At 39.7% G+C, this 6,131-nt stretch overlaps 1 long non-coding RNA gene across 1 annotated transcript; it reads right to left on the bottom strand.

The window, feature by feature from the left end:
* Positions 1-3,428: 3,428 nt before the first annotated feature.
* Positions 3,429-5,376, bottom strand: LOC308193518. The gene is made up of 2 exons (XR_013949700.1): positions 5,236-5,376; positions 3,429-3,601 (listed from the first exon to the last, which is right to left on the bottom strand). It is a non-coding gene; the product is annotated as an uncharacterized lncRNA (long non-coding RNA).
* Between the last annotated feature and the right edge of the window lie 755 nt (positions 5,377-6,131).

Here is a 6,131-nt window from a genome sequence, read left to right as displayed (position 1 = left end):
GTTTCATAGTTGAGTGCATAAGGTACGGTGTGATTGGCATGGTATCTACTCCTGTTCTTGAACAGAGCATAAAGGAGGTCTGGCACCTTCTCTGTGAACATTATGAAGATTTAAAAAAAAAAAAAAGTGCCACCGCATGAAAATTTCTATGTTCATTATAAATACACACACACACTAAGCATCTCCAATAACTTCAGTTACTAATAAAGCTTTTTGATAACCTCTGATGCTAATTTTTCTTCTACATTGGTATGTTGAGCAAACTGTATATTCTACAGAAAGTCAGCTGTTTTCATGTTTTGCAGTTAGGGTAGGTAGTAATCCAGTTCAGGCTATAGAAATAAGACTATTTTACAGGAGTTTAAGAATTCCTAACTGTTATCTTTCACAATTCACATCTAACCCCAACCCCCAACCTACTTAATTAGCTGTCCTCTTACTACTTTGATTTTCTTATATTAACTTTTCATGTTAGGTTAGTATACATATTTTTTGTAAGAAGCTAAGCTTCAGAATTCTACAGGGGGTCAAAGATGCTATAAGGAAAATCTTATAAAATTGCAGTGTACCTCCCAGGTCACAAAGAAATGACCATACAAAAGCGAAAGCTATCCTTTTTCCACTCAATAAACCCTTCTTCTGCACTTTCATGCGAATGTCTCTAAGTTCACCCTTTAAGCCCAAAGGGCATTTTCTGTACTTAATTTGACTTACTGTCAGGGAGGCACATACAGTAGGTGTTCAAATGAACTTCAGCAAACATTTTCTTCTACTTCTGTTCTGCTGTGCTAAAGGTGCTATGCTACTTAGTGATCCTCTTGCCTTTATGCTTTACTAAGGGTTCCTATTCTTTACCGTTACTCTCTGTAACAGACAAATTCTGAACCCACAACCCATCATTCACTGCAGAACAAGTGCTTTAGAATCTACTCTTTCCCAAATTTCTTCTAGAGCAAGGAGATAGCTTTGCTGTTTGGTTAAAACATGTAGTTGCTATTATTTATGCTCACCAGTATTCTCTTGTAAGTCTGTTTCTTGGTAATTGTTATTTACATTTCCCTGTTCCTGTAATTGTGATAGAAATGCTACTTTGCACCATGTTATATACAAATCTAGTTCTTTCTTCCAGCCTAGCTCTAAAAAGAACTTTATTAATGAGAAGTGAGGAAAAGCTTAATCTGCAAAGCAAACATAAATTTATGTAAAACAGAGTGGGAGGAATGAGATGGCAAGAGAAATTAATTAGAAATGGTAGAGGTCGGGATCTGATAAATATTAGATTTAATACTTAATATTGAGTGAGTCTGTAATTTGAGATGTGATAGTTATTACTGATGTGATTAGCAGCTGATGTCTGTGCAGACATGAGCTTTTAAAGCTAGCGGTAAAAGGCCTTACAACTGTAACCTAGCTTGTTAGATTTTGTGTTCCGTCTTTTCCAAGTTTACTTTCCCCAGTGATTTATCCACAGCTTTAATTTTGTATTTTTATTTGCCTTCCACAAACAAAGACTTAAATTTAGGGTGTGGAAAATACACTTTGATGTTTCTAAAAATGTTCATGGCAGTGGGAAAGAAACAGTATTTCTTTAAGCCTTCACCTCGATGGTTGATTTTGCTAATTATTAAGTACCTAAATGCCTCTATGTGCTGTGGAAATTTCCTACATTAATGGCTTCTTTCCCCAGTTTTTGTTAAAATGCTAGCATTATGGTGTAAAAGCATGGGTTTGTGTATGTTTTCCCACCTTTTTATATAAAAATTGATTCGAAATCAAATGCTTCTAGCACTGAATTGAGCCAGGCTTTTATTCACGTACAAGAGCTATATGGGCATCTGTTGCTCCTAGTTCTGTCTTAATATCATCGTGTTATGTTTCAGGTTTGATATTTACTATGCTCTTTGTATTATTTGCTCAGTACGTGCATTGTAATTCTCTTCCTTCCTCAGCTATATTTCTGGTTTGCTACTAATGCCGTAGCACACATGATACTGTCAAACTCCTTTTTGATCCTGGACAAAATAGCCTGATTTGCTTCTGAAACTGTAAATCTTGGCTCATCCTATGCCATTACAAAGGTAATCCAAGATTTTCTGCAATCTTGAAATGGAAGAAACTTTTTTTTTTCCAAGAAGCTAAAGCATTTAACATTTTATGTTGCCATTTTCCATGTAGTTGGAGCTTCTTTACCTCTCCCACCCATCTGCCTTTTAACACTTAATTTGCTTTTGTGGTATCACTCATTATAAGCCTTTCCATGAAAGGTTAACTTGCTAACCAGGGAGAAGAGGATGGGTTGTTGTTGTTTGTTTGTTTGTTTTTCTTGGTCTAGGTTAATGAATTATTCTACTCAGCAAAAGCCTGATGAATGCCAAAGCTGGCAGGTGGATGAGGCAGAAGCAGAGCCAAGGAAAGGATTTGAGAGAATAAGAATAGGCCATTTTAGGCTCCTGAGGCTGCCTTGTGTAATTTCACCTTGTTTTACAGCATCTCATTCACTTTGTTAGGAAAAGCAAAAGTGCGTGTTCAGTTTTCCTGAGCTTCCCTTTTTGCTTTCCGAATGTAATGCAAGAGATACTAGAGTTATAAATGACTTATTCTGATGGTTATGTAAATAACTTGCATATATTACTAAAAGTACAGATAAAACAAAGAGTACATTGTTTCCCTAGCTTGAAGAATAGAAAAATTGTTAGAAAATTACAGTAATTGAACAATCTGTTACATGCTGACTTGATTTGATCATTACCTCACATTAACATCCTTCCTGGATGGCTTCTATTAGACCTCACCACCGGCGTTCACCTTTTCTGCAGCAATTTCTTTTAAATGACTTCAGAAGGCAACTTGGTGAGGAGGTGACAAAATAAATAATTGTTTTGATGCTGACTTACTGGCTTTTTTTTTAAACTAACAGAGTAAATCTAAGTGCTCGTATTTTTCTTTACTAGCTTCATGTACACATTCATGCTTGTCACTGAGGCTAGTGATTCAGCTGGTGTGGCTGGGAATAATCCGTGATTCATGAATCCACTTCCATTCAAGTGTATGACCTGCAAAGTTTATAGTTAGGCATTTGCTGAGCAATTTAGTTTACTACACCATAGAGAGCCATGGGAGATAACTCCCAAGAAAGCCTAACATGACACTTCCAGGGATAGTGCTACATGACCTGATATGAGTAACTCTGATATGAAGAGAAATCCTAGATAATTTTCTGCTCAAAAACAATCTGTGAAAATACTCTTTACTCCCTTGGAAATGTGAATTACATGACATGGTGCCAGTTAGCACATGTATCTTCTCTGGATCACAGTGGATTATTTTCACACTTCATAAAGTTTCAGTTGTTATTTCTGGACCATATGGTAAAAGTTGCTTAATGATTAAAGTAATAACTGAAGCCCATAAAAAAGGGGAGGAAGAAAAATGGTAAACTTTTTTTTTATGCTGTTTTGAAATGCATACAAAAGATGGCCTGTTGTCTTGCTGTAGTCTAGCATATGTTAGCCTGCAGTGAACTTCTGTTAACTGAGGGAGGCACGACAACTCTGCATCGACTTCAGTTATTAAGCACTCAGGTGCATGTGGCATCAAGGTCCTGTGAACAAATCAAAGGGAGAAAAATGAAAGTGCTTGCAAGAAAGAAAAATAGTTCTTTAAAAATAGAACTTCAGATAATTGTGAAGTTAATGCACAGAGACATAGAACTAAAGCCACGGAAACCCATAGGATTTAACTGAAGAACCTATTGCTACTTACGTTCTCTTTTTGTGGGTGGGATGGGACAGTGCTACACAGCCTGATGTGAAAACACAGTAAAAAAGTAAAACACGCTAAAAACCTTTTGAAGGAATTGTCATTGCTATTCCCAGAAATGTAAAAAGTGTGCTTTAAACCCATTTTCTTGCATTTCAAGTCAACCAAAATGAATGTTAAAGAAATTGTGAAGAAAGATCTTTTACTTAGGCATGTATAAAATGCGGAGCTTTTAAGTCTAGTAAACGGTGAAAATGTTGCATTGGTCTGGTTGTTTTATTTGCATTGTCCTGTTTCTGATCAAATAAAACCAAGTATGTTGGACGAACTGTACCTGTTTGTTGATTATAGTGCTGAAACAGAAGAAACAATAAGTAGAAAGAAATAGGGTAAACAGGAAGTTATGCTATTTTCAGCATCATCATAGAAATACTAAATACAGAAATTTAGCAATACACATGTAGGTTCTCAGACTGCCTGAATTGTCTATAAATATGCTGTTAGGGTCAAAAAGATGGTGAAAAATATTGTTTTAAACACTTTTCCTGACGTGCAGGAAAGAAGTGTAAGATCACTTACTCTTCCATTCTGGCCAATTAATATTCAGCATACTGAGTGCTGTTCCAAATAAATATGTAATTTAGGAAAACAGCCTGACAATAATTCGTAAGGATTAATAAAAATATTGCAACTGGCTTTGCAGTACTATTAATAATGAAGTTAAGGATGTTCCACATTGTTGGGACTGCTGTTGGAAACACAGTAGGGGAATGTTGAGAAAGAAATTTGCAGGAGGGGGAAGGAAATAGAGCAGAGGGCACATTCCCTTTACAAGAACATATACTGCTAGTACTGCAACTGCTGCATAGAGTAGCATCCAGCTACAAAACTGAGCAGGACAGTGCAATGTATTGCTCTGTAGGCGTGTGAAAGAAAGTAGTTTTTACTAAACATTTTGACTTTTTTATTTAGTTGTTTTAAAGGTCAAAACTCTTGATGTAAGTGAAAACCCAAAGAAGCCATAAAAGCCAAAAGAAAAGTGATTGGTTACAATTACAGGTCTGGCCACCCCGATTCCTTTCTGACAGAAAATGCCTTTTCTTTGGTGATTCAGACAAGCATATCTGATAAAGAAACAAAACAAAAGTAACTCTATTTCACACTAATAACCAGGACGGAGCTCAACTCCTCACACTAATATACACTTTCAGGTTTGCACTCAGGAGCAGCGAATGAGTCAGAAATGGAGAGCAAGAGGACTTAGTGCTACTGCTTTTGCTGTCATCCTGGTACCACGGTCTGTGTGTGGGTAGCTTCGGCACCGCTGAAAACTGGATGGCCTTGCTCCGAGGGTGCCCTCTGTGGGAGATGACGGGGCACAGGAACCAGGTGAGAGGGCAACACCACCAAAGGTGTGGAAGATGGACTTAGACTCCCCCCCCAGAGATATTAGGTGGCCTAGGAAAACTCACCTACCTCTGGCAAAGAAGGCTTTTAGGTGAAGGCACAAAGATCTTCACTGGCAGGCCCCTGTGGGGAGCAGCTGCTTTCTGCCACACAGTTCAGTGCGGCTGCAATACACCGCTGTTATCAAATGCCTGTAATCAACATCGCAGAACCAGGCTTGCCGTGTGCGGAACTGCTTCATGCCAGGTCACGAAGGCCAAGCCCCCGTGCCAAGAGGTCTGCGCCAGGAGGGCCCAGCGCTGTCTCCCTGCAGAGCACCCCAGCCGGGCAGCCTGTCACAGATTCACAGATTTCTCTAGGTTGGAAGAGACCTCAAGATCATCGAGTCCAACCTCCGACCTAACACTAAGTACTCCACTAAACCATATCCCTAAGCTCTACATCTAAACGTCTTTTAAAGACCTCCAGGGATGGTGACTCCACCACCTCCCTGGGCAGCCCGTTCCAATGCTTAATAACCCTTTCGGTAAAGAAGTTCTTCCTAACATCCAACCTAAAACTCCCCTGTCGCAACTTTAGCCCATTCCCCCTCGTCCTGTCACTAGGCACGTGGGAGAACAGACCAACCCCCACCTCTCTACAGCCTCCTTTAAGGTAACTGTAGAGAGCGATGAGGTCGCCCCTGAGCCTCCTCTTCTCCAGGCTGAACAAGCCCAGCTCCCTCAGCCGCTCCTCGTAAGACTTGTTCTGTCAGACAGACAGAACAGACAGACAGAACAGACTCTTCTGTCAGACAGACTCTGTCCTGTCCTGTCCTGTCCTGTCCTCCTTCCTTTCCTCCTTCCCTTCCTCCTGTCCTGTCCTCCTCCCTCCTCTGTGCTCCGCCTGCCTCGCCCTTGTGCTGAGCAATGCCTGTCACTTCCTCCTTCCAGCCCCCGCTTTGCTCCGAAAGCCACCCGCTCAAT

Source organism: Anser brachyrhynchus, assembly GCF_964034855.1.
Source record: "Anser brachyrhynchus genome assembly, chromosome: 3".
In the NCBI taxonomy this organism is placed as follows: domain Eukaryota; kingdom Metazoa; phylum Chordata; class Aves; order Anseriformes; family Anatidae; genus Anser; species Anser brachyrhynchus.
The sequence above is the reverse complement of the archived record's forward strand: the minus strand, read 5'-3'. Positions and strand labels throughout refer to the sequence as shown.